This window comes from Thamnophis sirtalis, unplaced genomic scaffold, assembly GCF_051295495.1.
Source record: "Thamnophis sirtalis isolate CommonGarterSnake01/CBP01778 unplaced genomic scaffold, rThaSir2_p1.2 scaffold_15, whole genome shotgun sequence".
In the NCBI taxonomy this organism is placed as follows: domain Eukaryota; kingdom Metazoa; phylum Chordata; class Lepidosauria; order Squamata; family Natricidae; genus Thamnophis; species Thamnophis sirtalis.
Window position 1 is genome coordinate 20,582,409 of NW_028261395.1, and position 14,913 is coordinate 20,597,321.

Sequence of the window (14,913 nt, forward strand, 5' to 3'; positions counted from 1 at the left end):
ATCTGTAATCTTCCCCAAAGAATTGTCTCCATAATAATATTGTGAGATCGGTTGGAGTTTCCATACCACTGAATGTAGTTGGCTACTTCAAGGAATGTTTTGTTGTGTAAATTCAACAGGTGTGGTAGTTGACAATTTAGTGTATTGTGCAAGTTCATTTAACTATCATATTTTTCGGAGTATAAGACACACCTTTTCCCTCAAAAAAGAGGGTGAATATCTGGGTGCATCTTATACACTGAATACAGCATTTTTTGCCTCCTGAAACCCCACCCCCTTCACCAAAATGGCCGTGCAGAGCCTTTAGGAGGTTTATAGTGTGCTCCTGGGTGCTGGGGAGGGCAGAAATGAGCAAAAAACAAGCTGGTTTTTGCTCAATTCCTCCCCCAGCCCCCAGGAGCACACTATAAGCCTCCTAAGATAGATAGATAGATAGATAGATAGATAGATAGATAGATAGATAGATAGATAGATAGATATTTTATTTGTATGCCGCCCTTTTTTCTGGGGGGACTCAGGGCGGCTCACAGTTCAGGGGGAGGGAGGACAAACCATGTTAAACACATAAAACAATACATCGTTAAAAGCACAACATTCATACAATTTGGGTGGGGTCAATATCTTTAACCCCAGGCCTGTCGGGACAGCCAGGTTTTAAGGGCTGTGCGGAAGGTCTGGAGGGTGATGAGGGTACGAATCTCCATGGGGAGTTCGTTCCATAGGGTCGGAGCTGCCACCGAGAAGGCTCTCCTCCGCGTGGTTGCCAGTCGACATTGACCGGCTGATGGAAGTCGGAGGAGGCCTAATCTATGTGATCTAATTGGTCGAGTGGAGGTAATTGGCAGTAGGTGGTCTCTCAAGTACCCAGATCCAATACCATGCAGGGCTTTGTAGGTGATAAGTAGCGTACCCAGAGATCGACAGGTAGCCAGTGCAGCTCGCGGAGGATAGGTGCTGTGTGGGTGAAACGAGGTGCACCCACGATTGCTCGCGCGGCCGCATTCTGGACTAGCTGAAGTCGCCGAATACTCTTCAAGGGCAGCCCCATGTAGAGCACATTGCAGTACTCCAGCCTAGAGGTCACAAGGGCACGAGTGACTGTTGTGAGAGCCTCCCGGTTCAGGTAGGGCCGCAACTGGTGCACCTGGCGAACCTGAGCAAATGCCCCCCTGGTCACAGCTGACAAATGGTGTTCAAAAGTCAGCTGTGGGTCCAGGAGGACTCCCAAGTTGCGGACCCTGTCTGAGGGGCGTAGTATTTGACCCCCCAGCCTGAGAGATGGATCACTTGCCAAATTAGTGGGAGGGAAGCACAGCAGCCACTCGGTCTTATCTGGATTGAGCACAAGCTTGTTAGCCCTCATCCAGTCTCTAACAGCCTCAAGGCCCTGGCTCATCACGTCCACCGCTTCATTGAGTTGGCACGGGGCAGACAGATACAACTGTGTATCGTCCGCATACTGGTGGTGGCTAAGGGCTATGCATGCCCTTTTTTTGACAAAAAATGGGCCTGTTTTTGCAAAAAAACAGGAAGTTTTTGGGATTTCTGCAGAGTGCAAAAACGTTTTTAAAAAAATTTCCTGTTCAAAATCTTGGTGCGTCTTATACTCCGAAAAATACAGTAGATTAATTTACTGATTCTATGGTTGGTGTAGCCACCCCATGGCTGACTGGGGATTTCTGGGATTTGAAGTCCGCAAGTCTTAAAGGTGCCAAATTTGGACAGCCCTGGTCGAAATGGAGCTATTTTGGATAACTGCTGAAGGAGAAATACAGTCCTCTTGAAGTTAGAAAGATAGTCATCCCATCCATCAGTCAATAATGATTTTTTTCTTAAACTTTCCTTGAAGAATCCCACAAACTGCACTCAACTTTCCTTGTCAACATGGAGCCTTGGATGCTCTGCTAAAGAATGAAAGGAAAAAGTTCAGCATTGACTCAGAAAACAAGAAGGAAGGATGTAGGCTGAGAAATTAGAAATCAAAAACTGCCCAACCCAAACCATTCCAGATAACCTTGCACAAACTAGGAGAATATGGATGATAACATAAATTACTTTTGTCTACACACTACAACCCATAAACAAACTATATTATAAATAAAAAAACCCATCAAGATGCTTTTCCTACTTGGTAGGCAAAAGATAACGAAGTTTTCCAGAAGCTTTCAGTGTCTTTTCCCTCTCTAAGTTTAAAGATAGAATAATATGATAGCTTAGTGTATTGTTGGCCATTCAGATATAATCCAAAGAAGATTTCTTTGCTTCAGTAACTGTTCCCATACTTCCAAGGTTCAAACTTTAGCAGTTTTCTATATTCCTGGGATGCAATAGCTGAAGAATATTATAACCAGCTTACATTTTGCATCCTAAAATAAACCTGTGGAACTCAATTTGCATAAAATTCAGATAAGGCATGCTGTTTATGCAAATTGCACTGGTTAAATGCCTTATTTGGACCATTTTGTGCAGAGGTTCTGTCCCTTTGTTTCCATATATTGTCAAGGGAAATCTGAATAAATGGTTTTCAAGCTATTTGTTCATTTTTATTCTTGAAAGATATGAGTAAGCAAACACAGACAGACAGCCTCGGATTTGTGAATGTCTTTTGTACATCATGAGCAACATATATTCTACTTATTACAGGGGAAGAACAATGAAATATTTCTGCTTTGAAAATTCCCCAAACAATGACCAGCTTCTTTGAAAGCAGGGATAATTCTCATTGATAACATGAAAGAAGCTGTTTCATATTGCCCTGGAGATGATGGTTTTTCAAATTAAAGTAATTAATCAATTGACAGGGATCCTAATAGAACCAATCTATAAATGAGACTAAGGCATAGGATTCCCAGAAATGTATCAGTCTTGCTTGGGCATTTAATCTTAGTGTTGTTATGCAATCATGGTAATGTAATTTCTGCATAACCAAAAAGACAGAAACATGAACTGTTGATAACACTGATATTTTAGACAACACTGCAAAACACCCAACTCCCAGATTTATCACGACTATGTTGGCTTCTAGTTCAAGAGCATAAAAGGAACAAATGTGGAGTTATAGGCTACAATGGATAGGAATGGCAAAACAGAACTCCAGGTTGGTACACATGGCTGGAACTCTAACTTCCCACAATTAGTAGAGCAATAGTCTGTCAAGAGAACTATGAGTAATCAAAACACATTTTGGATTCCCTTATAATTTGCTCTATGAAAACAGAATGATTCAGTTGTCCATTATTTCTTAGACGTTGAGGATGGAGAACAATAAAAATGTGGGAGTTGGATGCTGGTGCTGTCCATGGTACTGAACACAGAAGTAGCTCTGATTATGTGACTACAATGCTGGTCTATATACCAAACAAAGGAGATTTCTGCAAGAGTTGAAATCTTAATTCAGTGGATAGGGTCCAGGGAACTCCTTCAAAACTCCCATTGGTTCAGTAGTTGGCAAATGGCCAATGAAAGGAAACAGTGGTGAATGAACAGCACACTTAAACATATTTAAGATTTTTATACGGAGATTGTCATGGGATTATTCTTGGATCCTGTGCAAGAAATAGAATTATGGTGAGGACAGAGTAAGAGGACCTTTTGCAGAAGAAAGATGCCTGCCAATGATTTTTAAAAAGAATCAAATTAGCATGATCTCCACCATGGCAGAAAGAGTTCACTTACTTATTACTTCAAGCCTTGATGACGGAAATACTAACTGAGATTAAAAACAACAGAATGATAAATACAATCCAGCAATCAAGCTGGTTTCCATCTGAATCTTACACACCTTCCTGAAATGAAAGGAAACATTTTTCATCCAGGGTTTTAAACATTCCCAAATGTTGCTTTGAGTAGACAAAAGCAGTGTTTTTTTGTTACTCTATCCTCAAAAAGCAGCCTTGGGATAGGAAGATGTTGCTCTTTTATGTGTTAAAAGGTATCATTACAAGATGTAATGTGTTCCAAGCAGAGCTGCTTTTGTTGTTGTTGTTGTTCACACAGTCAGCCAGATGTTTAGACTGGGTTTGGCATTTTTGTCTAATAAGTCCTTATCAAGGACCTGGGATCGGCAAATCTGGATGTTTGATGGTGTTACAGATATCGTCGCAGGATGGAAGCAGTTCCAAGTAAAGCTGCCTTCTGCAATTGACTGATGGCAAATTTGTCAATGCCAATAGTGTTCAAGTGGTGCTCCAGTTGTTTTGGGACTCCACCCAAGTTGCCTATTACTATTGGTACTACCCTTGCTTGCCTTTGCTATAGTTGTTCTATTTCTAGATGTAGGTCTTTGTATTTTGTTATCTTCCCCAGTTCTTTCTCTTCTCTCTGCTGTCTCTTGGCACTGCCACATTCACTATCAAGACTTTTTTTGCCTTTCTTATTGACAACTGTTAAGTCTGGGGTGTTATGTGGCAGGTGCTGGTCTGTCTGGATTCTGAAGTCCCAGAGCAATTTGACTTCTTCATTTTCTATGATTTTCTCTATTTTATGGTCCCACCAGTTCTTGCTTACAGGCAAATGATATTTCTTGCAGATCTTACAATGCACCATTGTTGCTACTTTGTCATGCTGTTGCTTGTAGTCAGTTTGTGTGATCTTTTTGCAGCAGTTTACCAGGAGGTCCACTGTTTCTTCACCTTCTTTGCATATGTGGCACTTACTGTCTGTTGCTGTCTTCTCAATTCTGGTTTTGTATACATTTGTCCTTAAGGCTTGGTCTTGTGCCTTATTAATCCCTCTGTCTCTTTCTTTAACTTTGCTGCTCTTAGCCATTGCCAGGCCTTGTTATTCTCTACTTTCCCTGCTTTTTTTTAATGTATTGGCCATGTAGTGCTTTGTGTTCCCATGCCTCCATTCTGTTCTTCATTTGGTCTTTCTTGTACTCCAGTTTGGTTTCTCCAGTAGTCAGCAAGCCTTCCTTGCATACTAATTTCAGTGCATCTTCTTCATTGTCCTTTCTTCAACTCTGACATCTTCTGGTACAGCGATATCAATAAACTGTACATGATATCTGGAGTGTTGCGTTCCAAATGGTGATCCGTCTGTATTCAAAAGTCCTACAAGATATTGTTGTTGTTGTTGTTCTTGTTGTTGTTCTTGTTGTTCTTGTTATCATCATAATCATCATCATCATCATCATCATCATCATCATCATCATCATCATCATCATCATATATTACTCTTATAGATGATTGGAGCAACCACCACTGGGACCAGTTGAAGCATCTTCTTCTTCTCCTCCTACATTGTTTTCTTTCACCCCACACTGTTTTGTTTCATGTTTCACATTCAGTGCAATCCCAAGAAGAAAGGGAGTCGCCACCTTTCTGCAGGCGAACAGATGAAACCTTCTTGGAAGAAACGGTCTTGAGGAGAACTCAACAAAATCTACTTCCCTTTATTCAAGGTCTGGCAAAGCTTCACAGCTATTGATTGTTTTCTTCTTCAGGCTAGAGCAGTTCTATGATTGGCTGCACATTGCAGCAAACAAACCTGACAGACTCGTACTAAGAACTGCAGCTCATTCTTCTCACCGCAAAGGTTGTTTCTCTTCTGCCCCTTACTGTCATTTTCAAATTGGGTAATGCTAAAAGTGATTCAAACTACCCACCCATCCAACAGTGCATTGATCTGTCCCTCTTTCTTTCTTGAAAGGGAACTGTAAAATTGACTCTCTTTAGAGATTAATCCTGCACCCTCAAAACTGGCCCATGTTGGCAGCCAGTGCAATGCCAAAGATTCTGGCCTCTATTACAACAAGGATAAAACTGAACTTACTGAATAGGCATCAAGGCAGATGTCACAGTGGTTAAACACTATCTCTAATTTCTAATAAAATTCTATTCAGGGGATGGGGGGAGGATGTCCCTTGTTCCCCATAGTTTATTTTATGGAGAATATGCAACTATTTTGGGTTCAAACTTTGCTGTAAGTTAGGAATCATAAACCATAGCTCCCTTTATGAAAAGGTGGTATTCCTCTTTTACACAACCACTGGAGATTCTAATGATAACACCTAAAGAGAAAGAAAAAAATATTTTAAAATAAAATCAAGATGTTCTTGCAGAGATTTAGTCCTTTCCTGTCCTTCCTTCCCCTTTTCCTTTCCTTTCCTTTCTTTCCTTTCTTCCCTTTTCCTTTCCTTTCTTTCCTTTCCTTTCTTCTGCTTTTCCTTTCTTTTCTTTCTTTCCTTCCTTTCCTTTCTTTCCTTTATTTTCTTCCTTTTCCTTTCCTTTTGTTCCTTTCCTTTCTTCTCCTTTTCCTTTCCTTTCCTTCCTTTCCTCCTCTTTTCCTCTCCTCTCCTTTCCTTTCCTTTCATTCCTTTCCTCCAGACTTTTTTTAAAAAGACAAACACATGGCTTCTTCTGAAATAGCAAAACAAGAAAAGAAGGGGAAAAAAAGTAATATTCTTGTTTCTCTGCATTATTTTAACAGACCGTTTTCCTAGCAGGAGGTATATCCTCTTGTTTTTAAAATAAATTCTTCACAGTTTCAATTCTGGCCTCCTACCGACCAGATTTCACTAGGCAAAAATCAACAAACTCTATTTGAAAGAGGGGTGAGGCAGAAGGAAAGTGAGTGGGAAGGAATGAAGCAGCTGATAGATGGAAAGACCAAATCAAAATCAGCTGCTGAATGTGGAGGTTAAAACCTGGTGTATTTTCATTTCGACAAATGCAATTAAAAAGCTTCAGTTTTAGCATCCGAATCGAGCCTGTCTTCTATCGAAAAGGAAATAACACCAGGAGGTTTAGCAGCCATTTAATCTTTACAGAAGGAAAGAAACTTCCAGAGACAATACATCGCTGAATATTAAATGCACCAGAGATCTAATAAAGGAAGGTGACATCTATTTGGCTCAGTTCTTATTTAACAGCTCAGAGCCACCCAAAACTGAACAAACCTAAGCAAATGTCTATGAAGATGCTCCATTATCCAGGTCATGGTTGTCCCAAAGGTGCTTTATCCAAAGGCAATTGGATTTTCTTAGTTTTTTTCCCCTTGAAAACTTTTACCTTCTCATTCAAGAAGCTTCTTCAGTTTTTTTATAAAAAGTTTTTTTCTTTTTTCTTTTTCAACATATAAACATTTCATCTTTCCTTACACTGTGGGTCATCTGGGTACGCTTATCTCTGTGCAACACCTTTCAGCATTTACAAACACCGTTTTTTAAAATAGTTTTTAACCAAACATTTTTACCTTTAAAAACACAAAAAATGCAACAAAAAGAAAAAGTAAAAGGAAGACAAACATAACAATATAAAATAGTTGTACAGCCTTCTGTATCGGCATAAGTGTTTAGCCTTTGTAGTTCTCCATTCCCCATTGCCTTCCTATTTGTTTTAACCTCTGTAATAGTGTAATAACAGTTGTATCGACAATTGTAATAATATTAATTGTTCATATTGCCATTATATTTACATTGTGGTCAATACTTTAAGTTTGATAGTAATTAGTAACTTTGGTTAACTTTTATTCAGTACTAGTTTAGAAAAAACAAAAACAAAGACCTATTTCCTCCTTTTGGCTTCTTTTTTCTAGCCCCTTATAAATTCATCAGCGTTTACAACATCATTCACATTAATATTAATTCTCTAGTCTTAAATTGCAATATAAAGCAATTAAACATTATTAACTTATTTATTTTCCTCTTAACATATCTTCTAATAAAAATACAATACTAACATTAATCATGATTATCTTCCTCATTATAATACTAACAATTATCATCTTGTTTAAGCTCTATCTTAACATATTTTCTACTCTTTAGTCTTCTTCCCTCATTTCCAATTTCCCCTTTTGTCTCTAACCGTTGAGAAAATATCTCCCAAATCATATAATATTCAGTTTGTTCTTCCTCCTTAATTGCTAATGTTAATCTGTCCATTTCTGAACATTCTAATATTTTCCTGGTCACTTTCCCATCAATAGGAATCTCTTCACTCTTCCAGTATTGTGCAAGTACAATTCTAGCTGCCATTAATATCAGTTTTGAATGAATGGTGCGGGAATGGAAGGATTTATATTTTTTTCAGTCCTTTGCAATCCTGCCATTCCCCAACCATTCAGTTAGAACCAAAGAGAGATGAGAAGTGAAACATCTTCTTAGATGAGAAGTGAAACATTTTCAAGGCAAAAAAAATCAAAAAAGTCCACTTGCCTTTTGGAAAAGCACATTTGGGACAAACCAAAGCAAATGGGCAAAGGGAGCCCTAAAAGAAGGTTTCCAAAGTACTGCATTTCATTCATCATTTTGAAAGACCTTAAGTGGAGAAATTACTGTATTTTTGAAGTATAAGATGCACGTTTCCCCCTCCCCCCAAAAAGGGTGAAAATCTGGGTGTGTCTTATATACTGAATATAGCATTTTTGGCCTCCCGAAAACCCACCTGCTTTGCAAAAATGGATCTGCAGAGGGTTTGGGAGGCCTGCAAAGTGCTCCTGGGGGCTGAAGAGGGCAAAAAAAGCAAACAAATGGACTATATTTTGCTCATTTTTGCCCCCCTCAGCCCCCAGGAGCACTTTATAAGCCACCCAAAGCCTATGCATGCCCTGATTTTTTGCAAAAAAACAGGCCCGTTCTTGTGAAAAAATGGGCCTTTTTTGCTCATATTTGCCACCCCCCAGGAGCACTTTGCAGGCCTCTCAAACTCTCTGCATGCCCTGTTTTTGGGAGGTCTGCAGAGTGCAAAACCTTTTTTTTAATTTACCTCTTCAAAATCTTGGTGCGTCTTATACTCCAGAAAATACGGTATGTGATTGAGCCGACTCTAAGTTGACTCTATGATGTCAGCAGGGAGGGAGAAAAACTTCTGGAATGGGGTTGTCCCCAGAGTCAGTTGGTGGCTTTTCTTATCTACGCCACATCTGCAATTCAAAGAATTGGGCTTTTGATTGGCAGTCTTCATGTTTACCACCTTTACAGAGTGGACCCCCCTGGACATTCCTGTTGAGAAATGTCTGTCTTTGTCTCCCCACTCCACCTCTAATGGCCACTCAGTGTTATCAGTGGGGTGGGATTCCTGGTGACAACCATAAATTACCAAAATTACCATAATTTGAAGGTCAGTGAAGACTGGAGGAACAAACTCGTGAATATTGTTAATTTTCTCAGCCACTGTTACAGAATAAAGAGACGTGATGGCTCAGTGGCTAAGATGCTGAGGTTGTTGATCAGAAAGGTTGGCGTTTGGTGGTTTGAATCCCTAGCACTGCATGATGGAGTGAGCTCCTGTTAGTTGTCCCAGCTTCTGCCAATCTAGCAGTTCGAAAACACGTAAAAATGCAAGTAGAAAAACTTTGGCGGGAAGGTAACAGCATTCCATGCGCCTTTGGCGTTGAGTCATACTGTAAGTAAGTATAATCTTTATTGTCATTGTACTTAAATACAACAAAATTGGTTATGTGAGCCACATGACCACAGAGACATCTTTGGACATCGCTGGCTCTTCAGCTTTGAAACGGAGATGAACACCGCCCCTTAGAGTCAGGAACGACAAGAACATATGTGCGAGGGGAACCTTTACCTTTAATGTTACAGAGCATTATTTTGCAATCTTATGATCTGTGATGACTTATCCCAACAGATCAAGATTTCAGAGGCAGTGCTAACTGGGCACCATGGACACACATCTTAAAAGTAAAGTGGAAGTGAATTAATATTTAAGAAGCCCAGCTTTGGTAAAAAAAAAAAAAATCAAAATGCACTAAAACATTTTACGATATATTCCTTTGCAGTAGAGGTTGCCACTTTTCAGATCACACTGTTATTAGTAGCCTCTTTGGTAAGAAAGGTTTTACTCTTGGTACCCATTGCAATGGCCTCACTGTAAAACCTTTATGATTCAATTATGATGGAAAAAGCAGTTGGGAGGAGAAATAAAGCAGAAATAGTTCTCTTGGTCCATCAGGCAAATTTGAAATGGAGGTCATAAAACTACATCTTGATAAGGAGTGTGCCATCTCAGGTTGTGTTCTGCCTAAATGAAGGGATTTTTATTGCAAGTTTATCAGTTAATCTGAAATAAGAAAAAGTCAAAGGGTTGCTATATAAATAAAATAACTGATTTACGGGAGGGGGCAAATCCAGCATAAATTACTTGCAATTGGTCCCATTAAATCTGATCAAAATAGCAATAGCAGCAGTGATGGCGCTTAGACTTATATACTGCTTCACTGTGCTTCACAGCCCTTTCTAAGCGGCTTACAGAGTAAGCATATCACGCCCAACAATCTGGGTCTGTACTTTAACCACTGACCACCACTGTACACTGAAAATAATTTCATTTCATTAATTGTGTTCGGTACTCTCTTCATCTGGATATAGCCCTAATTGCTTGAAATGACATGAAACTAATCCATATGTTAATGGGATAGAAATAGTAAATACCTATGTTAAATAGTAAAAACCTACTCATGATTTTAGAGCTCGCAAGGAAAGCTAACCAGATAAAAAGATAGATAGATAGCTAATAGATGGACAGATGGAAAAAAACAGACAAAAAGATAGACCACTGATGGCTAACCTTTTTGTCCTCGTATGCCAAAATTGCGTGCGGGCCTACACCCACAATGCAATGTGCTCCGCCCCCCTGTGCATGTATGCAAGACCCCCCCCGCCACGCATGAGCTCATGTCTCTTGCATGTGCAGCAGAGACCTGAAAATCAGCTGGCTGGTGGGAGGTGCGTGCGCATGCGCAGTGGAGCTGAGCTGGGTGATGACTCGTGTGCATGCAGAGAGGGCTCCATAGGTTTGCCATAGGTTTGCCATCATGGAGATAGACTGACTTGAGATTACACAATCCCTTTGATTTGCCTGCACATTTGCTTTCTAATGGTCCAATGATTAGATATAAATAGAACAATCCAGTTCGGTAACGGGGGAGCCAAATGATCGACCCTTGCAGGTTTCTCTTTGCCTCCAGAAATGAAAATGTATTTTCTGAAACCTGCTGTGTTTGCATGAAATTGGCATTCCCGACAACTTTTCCTCCTCTGCTCATTTGTTGCATTCTGTATGTGTGTTGTCATTGTTGCTTCTTGCTTGATGTACAGAAAGAAATCTGAGCGTAAAACTGAACAGGAATGGGGAGAGCTTCAGTTATCACATTTTGGGGAGTATGATTTGCTGTTATATACTCCTTTATCTTTTTTGACACCCCACCCTCCAGACACTGGCACCTTCCCAATTATGAGGACTGATACTAAATCCAGGAAATTGTGGGGGAAAGAAAACAACAGTCAGTCTGTCCATGTATTTGCCGTTGACACTTCTGGTTCCAAAAATAAAAGCTATGGAGAAAAAAAGAAAAGAAATTATGTTTGTGTGACTACTACTTCTGAGCCCCACCTACCTTCAATGGGACCCACAAATAAGGCAAAGAGTTTAAGAGCAAGTTGCACTCTGTAATAAAAAGCAGGGATTATTTGGATAGGGCTGGAGAGAAAAAACGATTGCATCACATGGATCCACAATCAAAATCAAGTCCTACTTTAAGGAAGACGCTGAAAAGGATTTAATCAAGGTCAAGAAATCTTTAAAATGGCCTTTAGGGCATAGGTTGCCTCAGGAACTCTCATGAAGAAGAGGTGGAAACCTGTTCAGACCAGATGTTTTACATATTAGTCTTTGAGATGGAGTGATCTCTTGAGGATTTCATCCAGCCCAGTGGTGGGATTCAATTTTTTTTTACTACTGGTTCTGTGGGCATGGTTTGGTGGTCATGGCATGGTTTGGTGGGCGTGGTGTGGCTTGACGGGCGTGGCAGGGGAAGGATACTGCAAAATCTCCATTCCCTCCCCACTCCAGGGGAAGGTTACAGCAAAATCCCCATTTCCTCCCCACCACACTAACCTGTTTTTCAGCTCTGTTCTCCTGTGCAGGGCAACAGAAGGAGACCCAGCCAAACAGCTGGGACTCCAATCAGTTGGGACTTGAAAGGCAGTGAATAGATGGGGGTGGGGGCAGCCAGAGGTGGTACCACTTCTGATCCAGCCATATGTGCTAGTAGCAAAAACTTGTTAAAGGAACGTGGTCAAGTATCTATCCTTGAGATAACTGGCCCACCTATCGTAGCTTGAGACAGGAGACCTCCTTGAAGAAATGATTTCTACATACAGAAATCTTGGAAACCCTTATTAATTACATTAACTATGATTTTCAAGTGATTTCCCCATCTTTACATGAAGGGAATACAGTTAAATTAGCATGCCAGTGAACTGGTTAGTCACTTGTTAGCTGGCAATTTTAAAAGTTACAGAATAAAAGAGTTGGAAGGGACCTTGGAGGTCTTCTAGTCCAACCCTTTGCTCAAGCAGCTGACTTTATACCATTCCAGACAAATGACTGTCCAATCTCTTCTTATAAACCTCCAGTGATGGAGAACACACAACTTCTGGAGGCAAGTTATTTTGGTAAATAGGCTATCAGCTCCTAAAGCAAGAGAACACCTGGGAAATGATAGCTTAACACACCTAGGAAGACTGCTTAACTTTCATAAGAATAGTCTTTGGCACTAACCACTGGCACTGTACATAAAAGCATTTTTACCTGATCGTAAATTTACTCTAGTCTACCACTAGATGCCACTCTTGATCCTTGTGGAAAATCTTAGTTTGCAGTCAAAACCACTGTAAGAAGGAAAATAGGAAATTGTCAGTTTCCCTATTCCGAGATTCAGATTTTACACAGTGCAAGCAGGCTGACCCGTATCATCAGGCTTATGATGTGTGCAAGCAAAGATGTGAAAGAAAAGCAAACTGATATTTATTCAAGCGGATCCAAATCAGCTTTATATGGAAATGAATGCTTCCCCAATTCATCTGAGTTTGGTGAATCAGCTGGGACATTTCTTAAAACTTTCCCAGGGTTTGGGAAAGTGAAATGGCAGGGTATTTTATGAATTGAGCAATAATCCTTCTCTTAAATCATTGAGACTTCTGTATTTTCTTTACAGTATCTAGAAAATGGTATACAATCTCTATTGTGATTCTATGTCACTTCTTTCTGCAGCTGCTGTAAGCTGGCATAGCTTTCTGGCTGATTTCCTTCACCTGATTACCGTTTTACAGGTTTTTAGTATATTTTGCATCTCTCTCTCTCTCTCTCTCTCTCTCTCTCTCTCTCTCCCTCCCTCCCTCCCTCCCTCCCTCCCTCCCTCCCTCTGAATTTTTCACAGGAAACTCAATATTCTGAATATGCTTGCCTCAGTTCTTAAAAGAAGCTCCATTTTACAATATATTTTCATTTTCTCTTATAAAAATGGAAGGATTCCTAAACAACTTTTCCAACCCACTGATCCTATAGAACCATGATGGCACACGTGCCAGAAGTGACACGCAGCCAGCTGTTGCCTGTTGCTCTTTGGGGTTCTAATGTGCACATGAGCGCTGGCCAGCTGGTCTTCGTGCATGGGAGTGCCAAAAAACGTGAAGAGCAGCTCCCTGGTGCATGCTGGGAAACTGAGTTTCCAGTTTCCGGCATGCACCTGGTCTTTGTGCACACAGATGGGACAGAAACCGGAAGCTCAGGTGACCAGCACGCACATGCTCTTCCAGTTTCTTGTGCTCCCTGCATGCACAAGATGAGCCAAGCTGGCGCAGTGGTTAAATGCAGCACTGCAGGCTACTGCTAGATCAGCAGGTCAGCGGTTCAAATCTCACCGGCTCAGGGTTGACTCAGCCTTCCATCCTTCCGAGGTGGGTAAAATGAGGACCCAGATTGTTGGGGGCAATATGCTGACTCTCTGTAAACTGCTTAGAGAGGGCTGAAAGGCCTATGAAGCGGTATATAAGTCTACTGCTATTGCTATTGCTATTGCACTCCCATTTCGGCACCCGGTGCCGAAAAGGTTCTCCAATACTGCTATAGAACAAATAACACTGTAAGTCTGCATTGTACCCCAGATTGTACCCTGATATTGCGATGCCCATGGGATATCTGCAAAGAGGAAAGAAAGATAGATTGGACTAAGGAAAATACAATGACAAGGGGAATCTGAAATCAAATCAAAAGAACAGGTGGCAGAAGGCTGTCAATAGTTCACTTATTTACAACTACTAGAAAGATTTAAACTAGGCAAAAGAGTTTATGCTTTTCAACGTTGTGAGTCTGAGTTTGAAATAGAATTGTGTACAAATACTTGTACTTATAATTCCTGTAAAGAAATTGGAAGCTGCTTCTTTCTAACTTTTGTCTTTCTTTTCTGTCTTTCTGTTGCTTTTTCCCACTTTCCTAAACCTTTAGATTTTTCTGTGAGTCTTCTTTTTTTTACTTTATATTAGTTCATACTCCTTTTTTTTAAAAAGAAAACTTTAATAAAATTATATATACAATGGGAATTCAAATTTAAAGGTCATACTGATTTGCAGGGCTCAGGAATTCCCCCCCCCTATTTTTCCCCCTTGATCCTAAAATGGCAAAGAATATCTTCTGTGAATGAAGGGGGCAGAGGACAAGCTCTGTCTTCACAAAAGGAAATTTGTTTTTGCCACAGCTGGAAAGCAGATTTTATAATTATCATTGTAAATGGTTTCACTGCATCATTTATTATTAAGGGCACAGAAAGAATTTCATTCTTATCTTATGGTGGCTTGGCCCAAAGTGGGAGAGGATATAACAGAATGCAAAAAAAACAAAAAAACAAAACAAAACCAGCTGCTGTTTATGAACGATGGTAGGCTGTTTTTCTTCACATCTGCCTAAACAGGCTATGGCATGAAAAATGCAACCAGCTTTGTTTACATGTGGAATGCAAAGTAGTTACTATCAAGCACTTTGAAGATGCTTAATTTACTGAACAGAGGCTCATATGGGGCTATGGAAACCAATAGGTTATATTAGTATTTATGGGAGAGGGAGGAGGGTTTACTACAAACATAATTGTCAAAATGGGCATAGCAAATTTAGTTTGGGAAAG

The 14,913-nt window shown here is 40.2% G+C and overlaps 1 pseudogene; it reads right to left on the reverse strand.

The window, feature by feature from the left end:
* Positions 1-4,086: 4,086 nt before the first annotated feature.
* Positions 4,087-5,220, reverse strand: LOC148042519 (uncharacterized; annotated as a pseudogene).
* Between the last annotated feature and the right edge of the window lie 9,693 nt (positions 5,221-14,913).